Raw genomic sequence first — 18,804 nt, 5'->3', positions numbered from 1 at the left:
GAACAGCTTCCGCCCCTCCTTAAGGACCATCACCACAAAAACTCCACTGCCTTCATTTGGGGGTTTGATTTGGGCAATTCCTCATGCTCCATAAGAAATAATTTAGTATGTCTGTGAGATAGATGACAGGGTTTGGATCTTTTCTCCTGGGAGATTTAACCTGGAAATTCTTTTTAATGCTAATGGCAGTTATTCATGTCAAGGCTGGCATACTGATGGAGGAATACACTCCTAAATCTGTTTTTACAGTTTGTGCATACTTTGAAGGATTTTACCACCATATGGTTCTCAAAGGTTTGTTGTCATTCGACCCACAGTGGTTACAAAGTAACATGTATATCGTTGTTACAGATACTCTACACCTCTATCCTGGGAAAGAAGTCTACACTAAAAATGTTATTGGCTAGAGGAAAGGGAAGAGGTGTAACCTATATGATGAAATAGAATCTCACTTATACCACAGCAACCTGGAGAGACATAGATGGTCATTGGATGAGCGATGTATACATTTTCCCTTATTATGTGTCTACAAAGGGGTGAAAGAAATAAAGGAAGGGTAACGCCAGAAACTGTTGCTCTCTGTGATGAAAAATCTGACTAGGAAATGGCATACAGCTTACTAGTTCAGGGACAAGACTGACAAGGTTCGAATTCTGGCCATGCCTCCTTCTACCTGCATCATCTTAGCAAACCGATTTAGTATCTCTTTGCTTCAGGTTCTTCATATGTAAAGTTGGTAAATAATAATATGCCAACTTTGAATTAAAATCAGCTCATCTTTCACATGTTTTAAGAAGACAATTGTTCTTGCCTTACCTACATTGCCATTTTGGTGGGTTGTGGGAGAAGAAACTTAAAAATATATGTGACCGGGTTTTGAAAATAAATAAATGTAAGTGAAGATTACTATCCATGTAGGCCCTCATCTATTCAGTAACATATTTAAAGTCAAAGACACCATAACTGAAAGAACTCACTCATTTCTTCTGCTAAGCCCAACTGCTGCATATACCAAAAAAAATTAAAAAAAAAACACTTACAGTGTATGACTTTGAATCATATAAATATTGCCCGTTCTGTAAATCATGATTATTGTTCAGTTTTCCTCCAGAAATCTGGTGTGTTATCAAATATATCCCCACAGAGTCCATCTCAATTTTCTTCTATTAGAGCTACTAAAACTACTTTTATCATTTTTTCCTTCAAAATTTACTTATTAATGTTTCAAACAACAACAACAATAATAAATTACAAAGTGTCTAATAAATTATCATGGAGGAAGGCTTCAAAGTATCTGCAAAATTTGGATTGGACTTTGTAATAGTTGGTGTGATAGGCAGAATGATGTCTCCACAAAAATGTCACATGCTAATCCCTCAAGTCTTGTGAGTACTTTATATAGCAAAGTGGACTTTGAAGATGCAGTTAAGATTATAGACCTGAGATGAGGAGATTATCATGGATTTTCCAGATGGGCTCAATGTAATCACACAAGTTCTTAAAATCAGAGATCACTTCCCAGTTTTGGTGAGAAAGACATGACTGTGGAAGGAAAGTCAGGAGAGATTCAAGTGAGAGAGGGATTCAATCCACCATTGCTGGCTTTACATTGGATACAAGGTCATGAACCAAGGAATGGGGATAGTTTCTAGAAACCGGGAATGTCCCTTAGCTGACAGACAACAAGGAATAGGAGACTTCATGCCAACAACAGCAAGGAAGTAAACTCTGTCAATAATGAGAATGAATAAGGAAATGGATTCTCTCCTAAACCTTCCAGAAGGGAGTACAGTCTTACTGACCCACGTTGGACATCTGACCACCAGAACTATAATATAATAAATTAATATTTTTTAGGCCTCTAAATATGTGGTAATTTATTATAACAACAATAGGAAATACAGTTGACATACAGTATACACTATGTGTTTATTATTTTGCTAATATATTATTACTAATTAATTTAGTAGAGTCGTGTGATTATCTAGGACAATTCTTGATCCTCAATTTACATATGTAACCCATTCCTGTGGATCGATATCTGAGCTCTGCTTTATATGCTTGTTTATGGATATTCACAGAAGCAGTGATGGGCTTAAAGGTGTAATTCTTTAAGATAAGCAGAAGGGGATGGCAATTAACCTTGGAACAATGAGTATTCTGGGGATGGGGATAACTTCAGTGCCTAGCCAAAGACAACCGTGAGCTAACTTAGAGAAGGCCATCAAGACAGTTTCTTTTAGAAAACTCTAGAGGGTTCTCAAAAATTGGATTTCTTGAGAAATCTTGTGCCTTGAAAAAGTTAACCAATTCCAAAATTGGAGTTAGAGAGCTCAACAAGAACGGTCATTCCCAACTGCTTTTTGGTCCACCACAGCATTTAAGTTGGTCCCTGAAATACCACTTCACCAATGTTTGTTGGCTTCATGTTGAGAACTTGGGGATGTGACATGCCCAGGAAACTAGGAAATGGCATGTGTGAGGCACGAATGAGAACTTCTCTGGCCACCCTATCTAAATTGCAACCTTGTCAAAACTCCTGATTCCCTGACTCACTACATTTTTCTCCTAAGCACATCTACAATATAATTTAAATGTAATGAGGACTCTGACCCCATTTTTTGATGTTTGACTGCTGACAACTTTAAAACCTCACTGCCTCTGTTCTTCTCTTGTGCCCCACATCTGGGCAATGATAAGAAAGCCTGGGTGATCCCTGTTAGTACCGGCAGGTGATTCAAAGTATGCAAGCCCCTGACTACATGTGGAAACTCTCCACCAGCACAGACCCTTAACCACAATAAAAGCCTGAGCCACCTCCTTTCCATTCTCTCTCAAGCCACTACAGACCTGCTTGAGAGTTCTGCTCTGCTCTCCTTAGAGACCCCAATCATGTAATAAATGTTTTTACAGCCTCTTTATGAGTACAGTCAACTATACTCTAAGAACTAGAGTGCCATGCCAAATAAGAGAAATTTGGTATCTATTATATATCTTTATCCACTTAGGAAATATTTATCAAGCATCCTGTGATGAATAAGACAGATAAGTGCCTTGATCTCACAGAGATGACAGCTAACTTTCTATTCTACTTCTCTTTTTGGAAATGTGAAAATATTAGATTCTGAACTCTACCAACCTAAGAGCTCATGTTTAAATACTAAAAATTAATACCCTTCTTCAAAAATAGTACTTGTTTTTTATTCAATCATCCAATATCTTGTTAATTAGTGAGGCAGAGACAAGTTTACCCCAACTTTCCTTCTTCTTGAGTATGCAGGAAGACTACATTCCCAGCACCTAAATGGAGAGACAGATGACTGAATTCTAGCCAGTAATAGGTGGAAGAAGTAAATTGTAAGCTACTTCCACTTCCAGCCTCAGAAATTATCCATGATATACTCTTCCCTTTCCATCATGATTCTGGAAGCCATGAGTTTCAGATGATTTCATGATAAAGTACAAACTGTCTGGACCAGCAGATCACCCTTTGGAGAAAAACCATCGAGTATAGTTCCCTCATGAATGACTGTCACATGAGCAAGAAATAAAAATTGGTTGTGTTAAGACTTTGAGATGTAGAGGTCGATTGTTATTGCAGCAGAGCCTGGACTAACCTGACATGTGAGGTAAAGGAGATATTTATTTTCCTGCATATTCCGATGCCTAATACAATTGTTGGTCATATTATCTCCAATGATAATATCTCTTGATGTCAGCAAATATACTGACCACTTACCATTTTTAAGAATATCATTAAGAACAACTAGTGCAGATATAAATGGAATTGTTCTATCTTTGCTTATTTTTAGACTGTGATATTAACACATCCATTCACTATTGACTGTATTAGCTGTTCAATTTGAGTGGATCAAATGCTGGATATTTCAAAGAAGAACAAAAATCTGTCACTTGGTATTTCATTACTGTGACACAGAGGTAAAAATAAAGACACTGCCTTAGATATTTCTATTGCTCAGTTGGCTCCCTTCTCATTTTTCATTAGCTGCAGGGAATTGCCTTCTAAATGATTAATTAAGACTGGTGTCCTGAGGTACCCAGCACTCCTAAGTGATAATTACTTGAGATTAAAAGCCAAAGACCAACAGGCTTTAAAGTGTTTAATGGGGCAAAGTAACAAGGCTGATGTATGTGCTTCCCTGTGTTTGTCACAGAGATGGTCTAGAAAACAGATGATTCTAACTTACTAGGAAGAGTATCACTTTCAACACATGCTGCTCAAATATCACGAAGCTCATGGAGCCAGTAAATCAACATTTCTATTACAGAAGCAGCACTTGAACAAAAGTCAGAAGCTCCTGAAGTGGCAGCTGTTAAAAAATGTGTCAGTGGACATTTTTCCCATTAATTTTTACTTTCCATAACATTTCCATGGGTTCATGGGGTTATCTTCATAGGTACATATTTTTTATTACTATTATACAACTTTGGATTAAGACCTGGCAGCTGTGTTGAGGATCCATTCCCTTCATCTCCTATGACAGGCTGATTGGACCATTTGACTTTTGGAAGACAATTTGTCTCAAATATTAGGAACTGGGATTCAGAGAGCCTACGGAGTCTGTCTTCATCATTTGAGCTGAGATTTAGGCAACTTTTGGTGGGCATCTTCTACCTTGTGTCTGGAAATAAAGACCACAGATTTATAGGGAGAGAACATTGAAGAGACATCAGGGGATGAGTAGAAATGATGGATTACACAATCCCAAAGAAAGGGACACTGAAGTGTAGTTATTTTGGTTTTGGTTTCTAATAATAGCTATATCTTTCTGAACCTGAATGTGGTGCAGTGTCCATATGGTTTTATAATATGGTATATTTGTTTGTCTAAGTGTTGAAGTAGGCTTTTGTTACCACCACCTCCATTAATAACAACAAAACACTAAGAAATGAGTGGATTTTAAGTTAACTTAAACACAATATCTAAGATTGCCTCATATCATCTTTCTGATATTAAAATGACCATTTAGTTTCACTTACCATCTGCCATAGAGAAAGTAGGTACTGAGTATAAAATGAGTGATTGATACTTGATCCTAGACACCAAAGGAGCACGTAGTCGGTCATAAATCCATGGAAAAACCATGATTATTCATGATAGATTTAACCGGGTACTTGTGCGATTTGGATGGATTAATCACCAGAGACTGGAAACTAAGAGATGCATGATAGTTTTAAATTTTTTTTCCCCAATTCTTACTCTCCTGTTTAGTTCTTACTCTCTTGTTTAGTCCCCCTGCCAAAGGGAAAAGCAGCAATGAATGTTATGATTTGGGAAGATGCTTTCTAATTTCAATGTTCAGCAACCACAGCACTTGCTGCGATATATTTGCAGCAAGGAAATTGTTTGGGGAACATAATTTTTACAGGATGTAACAGCACTATATGCTTTTCACAGCTTCCACTCATAACATTTGTGATATTTCAGGGAAAACTGCAAACTTTTATAAAGCTACAAAACAGGCCTCTAAGGGGACCCATTTTAGCTCAGTTAATAAAAGTTCTCAGAGTATTTCAAGTTTTAAAAAAAAGATAAATCATGGAGATCAAGACATCAGGACAGTCCTTCTTTCAAAATAAATTACCCTGGATCCCATAAGAGGGGACAGTTGAAAACTAGCATCAATATATGAGGAACTTGTATGGGCTTTGTGACATATTTTCTCTAAATTTCTTTCTATTTAATTTTATATTGGAGTGATGTAGAGAAAAGTGAAAGGATTTTTTCAGACTTATTTTTCCTTAACTTTAGGTTGGAGTGATATATATAAAATAAAGACTGAAAGAAGGAAAGAAAAAGAAAAAGAGACATTGTGGGAACAGGTATTAGAAATTCCACATAAGCATTTCTCAGAATAATGGTGTTACAATGAAAAGTCATAAAAGGAAAGTGCTATACATTTTCACTTTTGCTATGTGGGGCATTATAGTTCATAAATGTAATTTTGTAGTTGATTAAGAAGGACATAAACTGGAGATCAGATAAGTAGCTGTGAAAAAAATTGGCAAGTTAAACAACATTCCTGTGCTTTAGTACACTTGTCAAATGGAAAATAGAAAATTCAAACTAACACTTTTACCTGAATTTGATCTTAATTATATTCAAAAAATTTTTGCATGCCTTATTTATTGTAGTAGGTGCTTCAAATAGTTTATACAAACTTCAAAAAATATTCTAGCCTTAGTAATACCAACTTTAGAGTATTTTTGAAGATTAAGTGAGTATTTGGAAGCATGTAATATAGTCAGGGTTAGAAACAGAATTCCAAAATATTGGACCTATTTTAAATATGACTCAAGTGAAGAGTTAATTTAAGTTATACTATTTCCTGCTAACATAAAATTGAAAGTTAATAGTCTTAAAATATATCCTTGAAACAGAGAAGTTTATAGGCATGTTCAAGGTTTCATAGAGGGAGAGTGAAAATTCAAACCTAAGGTATGTAAGTTCAGTACTCTCTCACTTTACCAATTTTCTCATAATATATGGAATAATGTATGTTAAAATGTTTTCTGAAGTGAAAAATAGTACAAAATATGTGTATATTCATGCAAGAATGATTCAATAATTCATCCTTTTGACCAATTACTATTCTACATATACTCACCGTGGTAGGATTTGGGACACAAATTCAAAAGACAAAATGCCTTCCATTTTCCAGCATAACAGATGAGCAAGTAAACAGAAAAAATAAATCCAGAATAATATGATATGAGCTGGAATGGACATATTCTAAGTTCTATAGGAATAAAGAGGCATAGAACTGCCTAGGTCTTTTGGTGTAAATAAAGATGGAAGAGGATGTATTGAAAGCTGCCCAAAGATGGCAGTTATTCCCCACTACTTTATTGAAGTATAATTGACAAATAAAATGGTATGTATTTAATGTATACAATGTGATGATTTGATATATGTATACTTTGTGAAATGATTACCACAATCAACAATTAACACATCTATTGCTTCATATAATTACCGTGTGTGTGTGTAAACGTGGGTGTGTGGTGAGATCTACTCTCTTAACAAATTTCAAGTGTATAATACATAATATTAACTATAGTCACCATGTTGTCCATCAGATCCCCATAATTTATCTATCTTATAACTGAAAGTCTGTACCAATTTGTTACTAGTGGGAGCCAGAACCAAACTCAGGTTTGGCTGCTCTTTGCTCAAAAGTCAATGTTCAAGAGACAATGGCTGATGGAAAATGAAAGACGCTTTATTCAGGAAGCCAGCAACTTGGGGACATGGCAGACAAGCATCCCCCAAACCATCTTGCAGTTGCCGACCAGGCAGCAAGAACTTTTAAAAGAAAGTTTCAAGGGTGTGCAGATGGGAACTATGTGCAGAATAGCATAGTTAGCTCCAACAAGTGTCTTGAAACTGGTCATGTGGTGGTCTGGTCAGTGTCATCTTGATTGTTTTAAGTAAAGTTCATCTTCAACTCCAGGGTCAGTTTATTCCTATTTCCTTGAGGCCAGTTCTTGGAATTAGGCAAGCCATAGACTCAAGATGGAGCAGCTTATGTCATGGCTACAGTCTGGTCATCATGCAGTCAGCTTTTTCCCTCTGGTGGTTGTTTTAGTATCTGCAAAACAACTCAAGAATATGTATCGGATACTGTTATCTATGTCCTTCAGGGAGGAACTAAAGATTCTGTGACTCTATTGTTCTAATCATTAACTGCTTGAGCTTGCTCTTTTGTGACTCAGGGGAGGCCTGGGAGACTACAGATCTTCTACAAACAAGAGACAGGGGACACAGAAGGGCTTTTGTACCTGGGAGGGCCCTGCAGGGTCCTGCTGAGTTTCACTTTGACCAACATCTCCCCATTTTCCCCACCTCCCACCCCCTAGCAACCTGAATTATGCTAAATGGAATAAGCCACACAGAGAAAGACAAACACTGTATGAATATCATGTAAAAGATCATGTACATGGCCAGAGAATAAGGTCAAGTTCCAGGTGTGGAGAATTCCCTTCTATCTCTTGTTTTCTCTTAGCTAAGCATACCTGGACATACCCAGACTTATTACTGCTCCTATAATTCTTGACCCACTGGCAAGGAGACTAAGTCACTCATCCCCTAGTACTAGAGTCTAAGTGTTGTTTTGTTCTGTTTCACGTGTTCACTTTCCTCTGGGTGGATAATTCAAACCAGAGATATCAACATAGATCCACACATCTTAGATTAAGGGCAGAAGAAGTCAGATGTAAGAGGCTACCCCAGATCTTGTAGACTAAGCTGCTTTGTATAATCCATTTGTTACAAGAGTTCTACATTTGGTGTAGACACTTACCTATCTATTATTAAAGTTACACTTTGTTTCTTAGATCAATTAAGGTAGCACTCAACTGCAAATATATTGTAAATGCAGCAAACAGTGGATCAAGCAGGATTTCTTGGTTGGTGGTATTATTTTTAAATTTTTATTCTTTTCTTACATAACAAGAAGACTAGTATTAGAAGTAGACAGCCCAAGGCCGATGAAGATGATAAACAATCATACAAAGAGTACACAAGATAGCTAATTAGTGATGCAGCAGTCCAAAGAAAGAGTTAACTTTAGCTGTTACAACATGGATTATATTTTAGAAGTTTCAGCAGTAGTAAACATTTATGCTTTTTAACAGAAAGTTCCTGAATGCTTTACATACAATAAATCTATTAATCTTAACAACAGCAACAACAAAACTCTAAGAAAAAGAGCATTATTATTATGGGCCTTGTTTATAAGTGAGGAAATATTCCTAAGCAGAAGCTTTGAAGCCTGGAGTAGATATTAGTATATCAGACAGATGTGAGACAAGTAGCACAGTGTTGGGTGTAATCTATTGTAGAGTCAGGACACATAAACAATGTATAATCAGAGTCCCAAGCAGAAATCACAGAAAATTTGCAGTCAAGCCAAACTGACAAAGGAGAATCTGAAAGCAGAGTCACTACATAGTAACTGCTAATAAAATAATAGGGGCATTAGCCTCTAGTTTGCTCTGACAAGTTGTCCTTAACTGATATCTAGGAAGAGTCTTGAAGTAGGATTCAGTCAGCAGGATTTTCCTCCCACAGTGTAAACTGTGCTGGGTAGGATGTGGGGGAGGTGATGACAATGGCTCATTTCCCCTGGGGTATGGCCTAGAGTGAGGGCTAAAATGAAGGGGAAGTGCCCACACTCCTTGGTGGATATTGCTGGACAATAGTCATCCTGAAATGAAACTGGTTATCCAAATTATTAGGACAATTTAAAAGTAATTTGATTTCTGCCTCAAAGGATACAGTCAACAGAATGAAAAGGCAACCCACAGAATGGGAGAAAATGTTTGCAAATCATATATCCAATAAAGAGTTAATAGCCAGAATATATAAAGTACTCTCACAACCCAACAAAAAATCAAATTGAAAAAAAATGGACAAAGGAATTGACTAGACATTTCTCCAAAGAAGATACACAAATGGCCAAGAAGCACATAAAAAGTGTTCAAAATAAATAAAATCAAATGCAAATCACAATGAGATATTATGTCATACTCATTTGGATGGCTACCAGAAAAATAAATAAATAAATAAAATAAAAAGTGTTTGTGAGGATACAGAGAAAGTGGAACTCTTGTGCATTATCGGTGAGAATGTAAAATGGTGCAGCCATTGTAGAAAACAGTATGGCTGATCCTGAAACAATTAAAAATAGAATTACTGTATGATTCAGCAATTCCACTTCTCAGTATTAGTGAGGAGGAAAAACTTTTCCTCTATCCTCTTAGCTTTACAGTCTAGGGATGGGCAAGTTAAACTAAAAGAAGACAGATTAACAGGAGAAAAGGCATACAATTTTTATTAATATTTTACATGCATGGACTTTCACAGAAAAGAAGTGAAGCTCAAAGAAGTAGTTAGAATTGGGGGCTTATACACCATTTTAACAAAGCAAAGAAGGTTTGGCCTTTGAGGCAGGATAAATCATGGGCCAGTTATTAGGAAATATATGGAAAAACTCATAGAAGATATGAGTTTTTTTAGTAAGGTTTATTTAAGCAGACTCATCTTGGTGCTCACTCTCTCTCTGTCCTTTTGCTGGTATTGGAAAGGGGGCCACCTTCATAAGGGAAATTTATGCTTCATTCACAAAGGGAAACTTGTACTACTTTAGGCAAATAAAGGGAGGACAGAGAACTCTTCTGCATCTGCTGATTTTCAGTTGCCTTAATCTCAAAATAATCCTTATGTCAAAGTGACATATCCTGATCTCCTTCAACATATACCCCAAATAATTTAACGTAAGGGTTTCCAACAGATATTTGTATCGATGCCCATAGGAGCATTATTCACAGTAACCAAAAAGTAGAAGTGGCCTAAGTGTCTACTGACAGATAAATGGATAAACAAAATGTGATATATACATTCACTGGAATATTAAACCTTAGAAAGGAAGGAAACTCTGACAACATGGATGGACCTTGAGGACATTATGCTAAATTGAAATAAGCCAGTCATGAAAAGACAATTAATGTATGATTCCATTTATATGAGGTCCCTAGAGGAGTCAAACTAATAGAGATAAAAAGTGGAATGGTGATTGCCAGGGACTGGAGAGAGGAGGAAATGAAGAGCTATATTTTAATAGGCATAGAGTTTTCATTTTGCAAGATGAAAAAAGTTCTGAACAGGTGTTGCACAACTTTGTGTATGCACTTAACACCACTTGAACTGTATACTTAAAAATGGTTAAAATATGATTAAAAATATGAACATGGACTGCAGTGTCAAGAAAATTGGACTTCTTTCTGTAGGCAGTGGACAGCTGGCCACTGAAAGTGTGTAAAGAGAGAAATGACATAAATAGATTTGTAGTTTGGAATTACAGTCTAACCGACATGAAGAAGATACATGGGGATTGGGAGGGGTAAGGAGACTGAAAGTAACTAACACTCTATCCAACACACATGAATTGTGAAATATTATGCTATGTGAAAGAGGTCAGTCACAAAAAAACACATATTATATGAGTCCATCTATGTGAAATGTCCAGATTAGGCAAATCTAGATTGATAGAAATTGTATTAGTGTTTGCCTAGGGCAAGGTGGATGGAGGGGCTGAGAGGAGACAGAGTATGGGGTTTCTTTTTGGAGTGATGAAAATGGTCTAATATTGATTCTGGTGATACGTTGCATAACTCTGTGAATATGGAAAAAATTATTGAATTAGACACCTCAAATGGGTGAATTTTACCTTAATAAATAAATATATATATATTGTATTTAATTTTCTCTCTCTTTCTCTCATATATATATATATATATAGTTCTTAAAATTCTTTCACAGCACCTATTGTATTTAATATCATAGATTTCTGATCAGAACGGGCTTATTGCAAAGCTCTCATCAGTGGGTCTTCCTGGGCCCCATGAACCTATAATCAAGGCAGTAAGAGGCTGAGTTGCTATTTTCATTTTCATCCTACTGATCGTAAACTGAGATGTCTCACATTTGCAAACTCTCACTAGTGGGTCTTTCTCAGGTAGCACAGGGTTCGACCAACCACAGGATGGTTTGAAGACTGGGTTCTTTATAAACGTATTATGGGCAGGACACAATAGAAGTGGTAATATTTGCTCCTGGAAAGTCATGTTACTACTGAGAATGAAGGTGAAAACTATGGGATAGAGAGATTACCTGACTCTCCCCCCACCTTACTTACAACTTCCCACCTTGTGAGGGCGTGGAGCTGGGGAACACAGAAGAAAAGAGGAGAGAATGAAGAAGGAAAAAGAAGAGTGTAGGGCATTATTGCGATTGCATTCAATCAAGGTTTATGGAGAGGGCTTCCCTGGTGGCTCAGTGGTTGAGAGTCCGCCTGCCGATTCAGGGGACATGGGTTCGTGCCCCGGTCTGGGAGGATCCCACATGCCACGGAGCGGCTGGGCCCGTGAGCCATGACCTCTGAGCCTGCGTGTCCGGAGCCTGTGCTCCGCAACGGGAGTGGCCACGGCAGTGAGAGGCCCGTGTACTGCAAAAAAAAAAAAAAAAAAAAAAAAAAAGACAAAGTTTATGGAGAAGAATAACCTTTAATAGAAGAAGATATCAGTGCTTTCTCCTACTGCAGGAGCCAAGGAAGATAGACTATTATTGATCCTGTAGAACCAGCCTAGGGAAAACTTCGACATTACCTGGGTCGGATTGTGTCTGGAATCCCCCTTTCATATAAGAAATGTATTTCAGGGAAACACCTGAGAGAGATCAGGATTTAGAAGTTGGAAGCTACCTTGATGCTTTAACCTGTCATTTGCATCATGACCTCATAGCTTTTCACATATTCTCTTGTAAAAATGTGCGTCTTCTAAGTGCCTGATACTTTGTGAAGCTAGTAAAAAGAATAGTTAAACACTGACATTATTAAGTTGATCCAGAAAAAAAAAGTCGTGGCTGACAGGCCTGTAGAATGTTGCTTTCTACAAATTAATGAAGAAAAAAATACTGTGGCTCTCTCTAAGGTAATAATTCAGTTGGCAACAGCAAGCCTGAAGGAGTTTGGCAGTAGAATTTCCTTCTCAACATTCATTACCACCCCTTCAAATCTACATTGAGGTCCCAAGGGAAAAGTGGTGAGAAGAATATGAAGTGTTTAGGGTTTTGTTGGCATTGACTTTTGCAAGAAAAAAGTATTACTATTACAGAGAGAAAATTTTATCTCTATCACAACAAAACTGTAGTTTAAAAACATATGCTTCTAGAAAGTCCTCCATTCCTCTCTTCATTCATATAAATTCTTTGTGAAAAAATCAAGCTCAAGGTGCTATTTCTCATGGAGCCTACCAGCCCTATCTGATCTTCACCTTCTCCCAACAACTTAATGTTTGCACTGAATTACCCAGCATTTGGTATATATCCTTTGCTAATGATGACTTTTCCATGAGTCTCTTTCTGTTTTTCCACTGTAAGAGAATTTCTCTTTTTTTTTTTTTTTTTTTTTTTTTGTGGTACGTGGGCCTCTCACTGTGTGGCCTCTTCCGTTGCGGAGCACAGGCTCCGGACGTGCAGGCCCAGCGACCATGGCTCACGGGCCCAGCCGCTCCACACCATGTGGGATCTTCCCGGACTGGGGCACGAAACTGTGTCCCCTGCATCGGCAGGCGGACTTTCAACCACTGCGCCACCAGGGAAGCCCTCTCTTTGGTTTTGAAGTCTAGCTCACCAATGTGCAAGTCAGAGAACTAGAATCCTTCGAGAGGAAAATGTGTGCATCCATTAATGTGTAGAAAAAGAAAGTATGATGTCATATTGTTCGTTATTTCTGTTGCATTTCACCTCCATCTCAATGTCTTTATTAACCAGCTTTTGACCTTTTAGTTTAATCACATGTTCTAGGTTCTGGGAATCAACCCTTAGACTCAACAACATATTTGGCTTTTCAGTTTTATTTTTACCCTGACCACTTCAATGAAGTTTTCCTTTGAAGTCTTTATTTTGATTTTTCTTGGCTACTGTCTAACTTACGGGGCCCTGGTCTCTAGGCCAGTGTCAAGATTGGGTTAATTGACTTGTCTTTCTGCCCAAAACAACTTGATCTGTGGCAGGAAGACTTCTATTACATGTATAATCTTCATGCCGCCAGTCATAATTTTGAGCATATAACAGCAATTTAAAATATTTTCATTTAGTTAGGTGATTAAAATTCAATGAAGCAAACCAGGAAAACAAACAAACAGTTTTGTTTACTAGGCTTCAAAAGTAATTTTAATGGATTCTCATTCTTCTGATGAGTTGATTGAATTGATTGGTGACCTTAGATGTGCATAGACACAACCTAAATGAACCCAGGTACTTAGTGGATCATTGGTATGGAAAATCCTTTGTTATCTCTTGATTATACACAAAGAACAAGCAGAGAACAATAAAACAATTGTGTACAATATTGCATCTACTACAGTAATTACATGCTGTCATGACTGATGCTGGTTTTCCAAGCCTCTGCGGAACTAGTTAAAAAGAATAAGTATTGCTTCAAACTTAATATATGGCAAGAAGCAAGGTCTCTCTTCTCTGGAGAGCAGCCATTTCTTCTTTCTGTCACTTTCCAGTAAGGATTTTGTATTTCTTTGAGGTAGCAATTGTCTTTGTTTGTTTTACACTTACTGACTTGATATAAAACAAGTGCTCAGCCAGGTATCCTAGCAACACAGTGCCTTTTTTATTTCTCTCTGGTGCTTAGTTATTAAATGCTCTGGAGCCTTTTCTCAAGCTATTAAGGGACACATATGGCTCATCTAGGGCAACACACTTCATCTTGGTCTAACTTATTGGAAATGAAGATTCATTACCATGGATTATTCACCTCAAAAAGGGACACTCTTGGCCCTGAATGATCTCAGGAGGCTGGGAATAACTCCAAAATGGTGTTAATGTAGACACCTTGAGGAAAGCAAGGCCGCAGATTAGAAAGGGATGATGTCTCCTTCTCCCACGGGGCTCTGCCTCTCATCACCTTGGCAGCAGGCTGCACTCCCAGGCTGAAGGATGTAGGAGTCAGCCAAATTAAATGTGGTCCAGCTCTGGCACTAATAAGTCTTGTGATTTTCAACAGGTGTGAGTCACTTGTGAAGTTTTCAGAAATTTTGTTAGCTTGTTTTTTTATTTTTAATTTATTTTTATTTATTTTATTTTTTTTTTTTTATTAGTTTCTGCTTTATAACAAAGTGAATCAGTCATACATATACATCTGTTCCCACATCCCTTCCCTCATGCATCTCCCTCCCTCCCACCCTCCCCATCCCACCCCTCCAGGCGGTCACAAAGCACCGAGCTGATCTCCCTGTGCTCTGCGGCTGCTTCCCACTATCTATCTACCTTACGTTTGGTAGTGTATATATGTCCATGCCTCTCTTACGCTTTGTCACAGCTTACCCTTCCCCCTCCCCATATCCTCAAGTCCATTCTCAAGAAGGTCTGTGTCTTTATTCCCGTTTCACCCCTAGGTTCTTCATGACATTTTTTTTAATTCCATATATATGTGTTAGCATACGGTATTTGTCTTTCTCTTTCTGACTTACTTCACTCAGTATGACAGACTCTAGGTCTATCCACCTCATTACAAATAGCTCAGTTTCGTTTCTTTTTATGGCTGAGTAATATTCCATTGTATATATGTGCCACATCTTCTTTATCCATTCATCCGATGATGGACACTTAGGTTGTTTCCAGCTCCGGGCTATTGTGAATAGAGCTGCAATGAACATTTTGGTACATGTCTCTTTTTGAATTATGGTTTTCTCAGGGTATATGCCTAGTGGTGGGATTGCTGGGTCATATGGTAGTTCTATTTGTAGTTTTTTAAGGAACCTCCATACTGTTCTCCATAGTGGCTGTACCAATTCACATTCCCACCAGCAGTGCAAGAGTGTTCCCTTTTCTCCACACCCTCTCCAGCATTTATTGTTTCTAGATTTCTTGATGATGGCCATTCTGACTGGTGTGAGATGATATCTCATTGTAGTTTTGATTTGCATTTCTCTAATGATTAATGATGTTGAGCATTCTTTCATGTGTTTGTTGGCAGTCTGTATATCTTCTTTGGAGAAATGCCTATTTAAGTCTTCTGCCTATTTTTGGATTGGGTTGTTTGTTTTTTTGCTATTGAGCTGCATGAGCTGTTTATAAATTTTGGAGATTAATCCTTTGTCAGTTGCTTCATTTGCAAATATTTTCTCCCATTCTGAGGGTTGTCTTTTGGTCTTCATTATGGTTTCCTTTGCTGTGCAAAAGCTTTGAAGTTTCATTAGGTCCCATTTGTTTATCTTTGTTTTTAGTTCTATTTCTCTAGGAGGTGGGTCCAAAAGGATCTTGCTGTGATTTATGTCATAGAGTGTTCTGCCTATGTTTTCCTCTAAGAGTTTGATAGTTTCTGTCCTTACATTTAGGTCTTTAATCAATTTTGAGCTTATTTTTGTGTATGGTGTTAGGGAATGATGTAATCTCATACTTTTACATGTCCCTGTTCAGTTTTCCCAGCACCACTTATTGAAGAGGCTGTCCTTTCTCCACTGTACATTCCTGCCTCCTTTATCAAAGATAAGTTGACCATATGTGCGTGGGTTTATCTCTGGGCTTTCTATCCTGTTCCATTGATCTATCTTTCTGTTTTTGTGCCAGTACCATGCTGCCTTGATTACTGTAGCTTTGTAGTATAGTCTGAAGTCAGGGAGCCTGATTCCTCCAGCTCCATTTTTCGTTCTCAAGATTGCTTTGGCTATTCGGGGTCTTTTGTTTTTCCAAACAAATTTTGAAATTTTCTGTTCTAGTTCTATGAAAAATGCCAGTGGTAGTTTGATAGGGATTGCATTGAATCTGTAGATTGCTTTGGGTAGTAGAGTCATTTTCACAATATTGATTCTTCCAATCCAGGAGCATGGTATATCTCTCCATCTATTTGTATCATCTTTAATTTCTCTCATCAGTGTCTTATAATTTTCTGCATACAGGTCTTTTGTCTCCTTAGGTAGGTTTATTCCTAGATATTTTATTCTTTTTGTTGCAATGGTAAATGGGAGTGTTTTCTTGATTTCATTTTCAGATTTTTCATCATTAGTGTACAGGAATGCCAGAGATTTCTGTGCATTAATTTTGTATCCTGCTACTTTACCAAATTCATTGATTAGCTCTAGTAGTTTTCTGGTAGCATCTTTAGGATTCTCTATGTATAGTATCATGTCATCTGCAAACAGTGACAGCTTTACTTCTTCTTTTCCAATTTGGATTCCTTTTATTTCCTTTTCTTCTCTGATTGCTGTGGCTAAAACTTCCAAAATTAGGTTGAATAACAGTGGTGAGAGTGGGCAGCCTTTTCTTGTTCCTGATCTTATTGGAAATGGTTTCAGTTTTTCACCATTGAGGACAATGTTGGCTGTGGGTTTGTCATATATGGCCTGTATTATGTTGAGGAAACTTCTCTCTATGCCTACTTTCTGCAGGGTTTTTATCATAAATGGGTGTTGAATTTTGTCGAAAGCTTTCTCTGCATCTATTGAGATGATCATATGGTTTTTCTCCTTCAATTTGTTAATATGGTGTATCACATTGATTGATTTGCGTATATTGAAGAATCCTTGCATTCCTGAAATAAACCCCACTTGATCATAGTGTATGATCCTTTTAATGTGCTGTTGGATTCTGTTTGCTAGTATTTTGTTGAGGATTTTTGCATCTATGTTCATCAGTGATATTGGCCTGTAGTTTTCTTTCTTTGTGACATCCTTGTCTGGTTTTGGTATCAAGGTGATGGTGGCCTCGTAGAATGAGTTTGGGAGTGTTCCTCCCTCTGCTATATTTTGGAAGAGTTTGAGTAGGATAGGTGTTAGCTCTTCTCTAAATGCTTGATAGAATTCACCTGTGAAGCCACCTGGTCCTGGGCTTTTGTTTGTTGGAAGATTTTTTATCACAGTTTCAATTCAGTGCTTGTGATTGGTCCATTTATATATTCTTTTTCTTCCTGATTCAGTCTTGGCAGGTTGTGCATTTCTAAGAATTTGTCCATTTCTTCCAGGTTGTCCATTTTATTGGCATAGAGTTGCTTGTAGTAATCTCTCATGATCTTTTGTATATCTGCAGTGTCAGTTGTTACTTCTTTTTCATTTCTAATTCTATTGATTTGAGTCTTCTCCCTTTTTTTTCTTGTTGAGTCTGACTAATGGTTTGTCTATTTTGTTTATCTTCTCAAAGAACCAGCTTTTAGTTTTCTTGATCTTTGCTATTGTTTCCTTCATTTCTTTTTCATTTATTTCTGATCTGATCTTTATGATTTCTTTCCTTCTGCTAGCTTTGGGGGATTTTTGTTCTTCTTTCTCTAATTGTTTTAGGTGCAGGGTCAGGTTGTTTGCTCGAGATGTTTCCTGTTTCTTAAGGTGGGATTGTACTGCTATAAAAAAGAACTGTTAGAACTGTTTTTGCTGCGTCCCATAGGATTTGGGTCATCGTGTCTCCATTGTCATTTGTTTCTAGGTATTTTTAAATTTCCTCTTTGATTTCTTCCGTGATCACTTCGTTATTAAGTAGTGTATTGTTTAGCCTCCATGTGTTTGTATTTTTTACAGATCTTTCCCTGTAATTGATGTCTAGTCTCATAGCATTGTGGTCGGAAAAGATACTTGATACAATTTCAATTTTCTTAAATTTACCAAGGCTTCATTTGTGACCCAAGATATGATCTATCCTGGAGAATGTTCCATGAGCACTTGAGAAAAATGTGTATTCTGTTGTTTTAGGATGGAATGTCCTATAAATATCAATTAAGTCCATCTTGTTTAATGTATCATTTAAAGCTTGTGTTTCCTTATTTATTTTCATTTTGGATGATCTGTCCATTGGTGAAAGTGGGGTGTTAAAGTCCCCTACTATGATTGTGTTACTGTCGATTTCCCCTTTTATGGCTGTTAGTATTTGCCTTATGTAGTGGGGTGCTCCTATGGTGGGTGCATATATATTTACAATTGTTATATCTTCTTCTTGGATCGACCCCTTGATCATTATGTAGTGTCCTTCTTTGTCTCTTCTAATAGTCTTTATTTTAAAGTCTATTTTGTCTGATATAAGAATTTCTACTCCAGCTTTCTTTTGGTTTCCATTTGCATGGAATATCTTTTTCCATCCCCTTACTTTCAGTCTGTATGTGTCTCTAGGTCTGAAGTGGGTCTCTTGTAGACAGCATATATATGGGTCTTGTTTTTGTATCCATTCAGCCAATCTGTGTCTTTTGGTGGGAGTATTTATTCCATTTACATTTAAGGTAATTA

Source organism: Hyperoodon ampullatus (assembly GCF_949752795.1).
Source record: "Hyperoodon ampullatus genome assembly, chromosome: 8".
Classification (NCBI taxonomy): Eukaryota; Metazoa; Chordata; class Mammalia; order Artiodactyla; family Ziphiidae; genus Hyperoodon; species Hyperoodon ampullatus.
The sequence above is the reverse complement of the archived record's forward strand: the minus strand, read 5'-3'. Positions refer to the sequence as shown.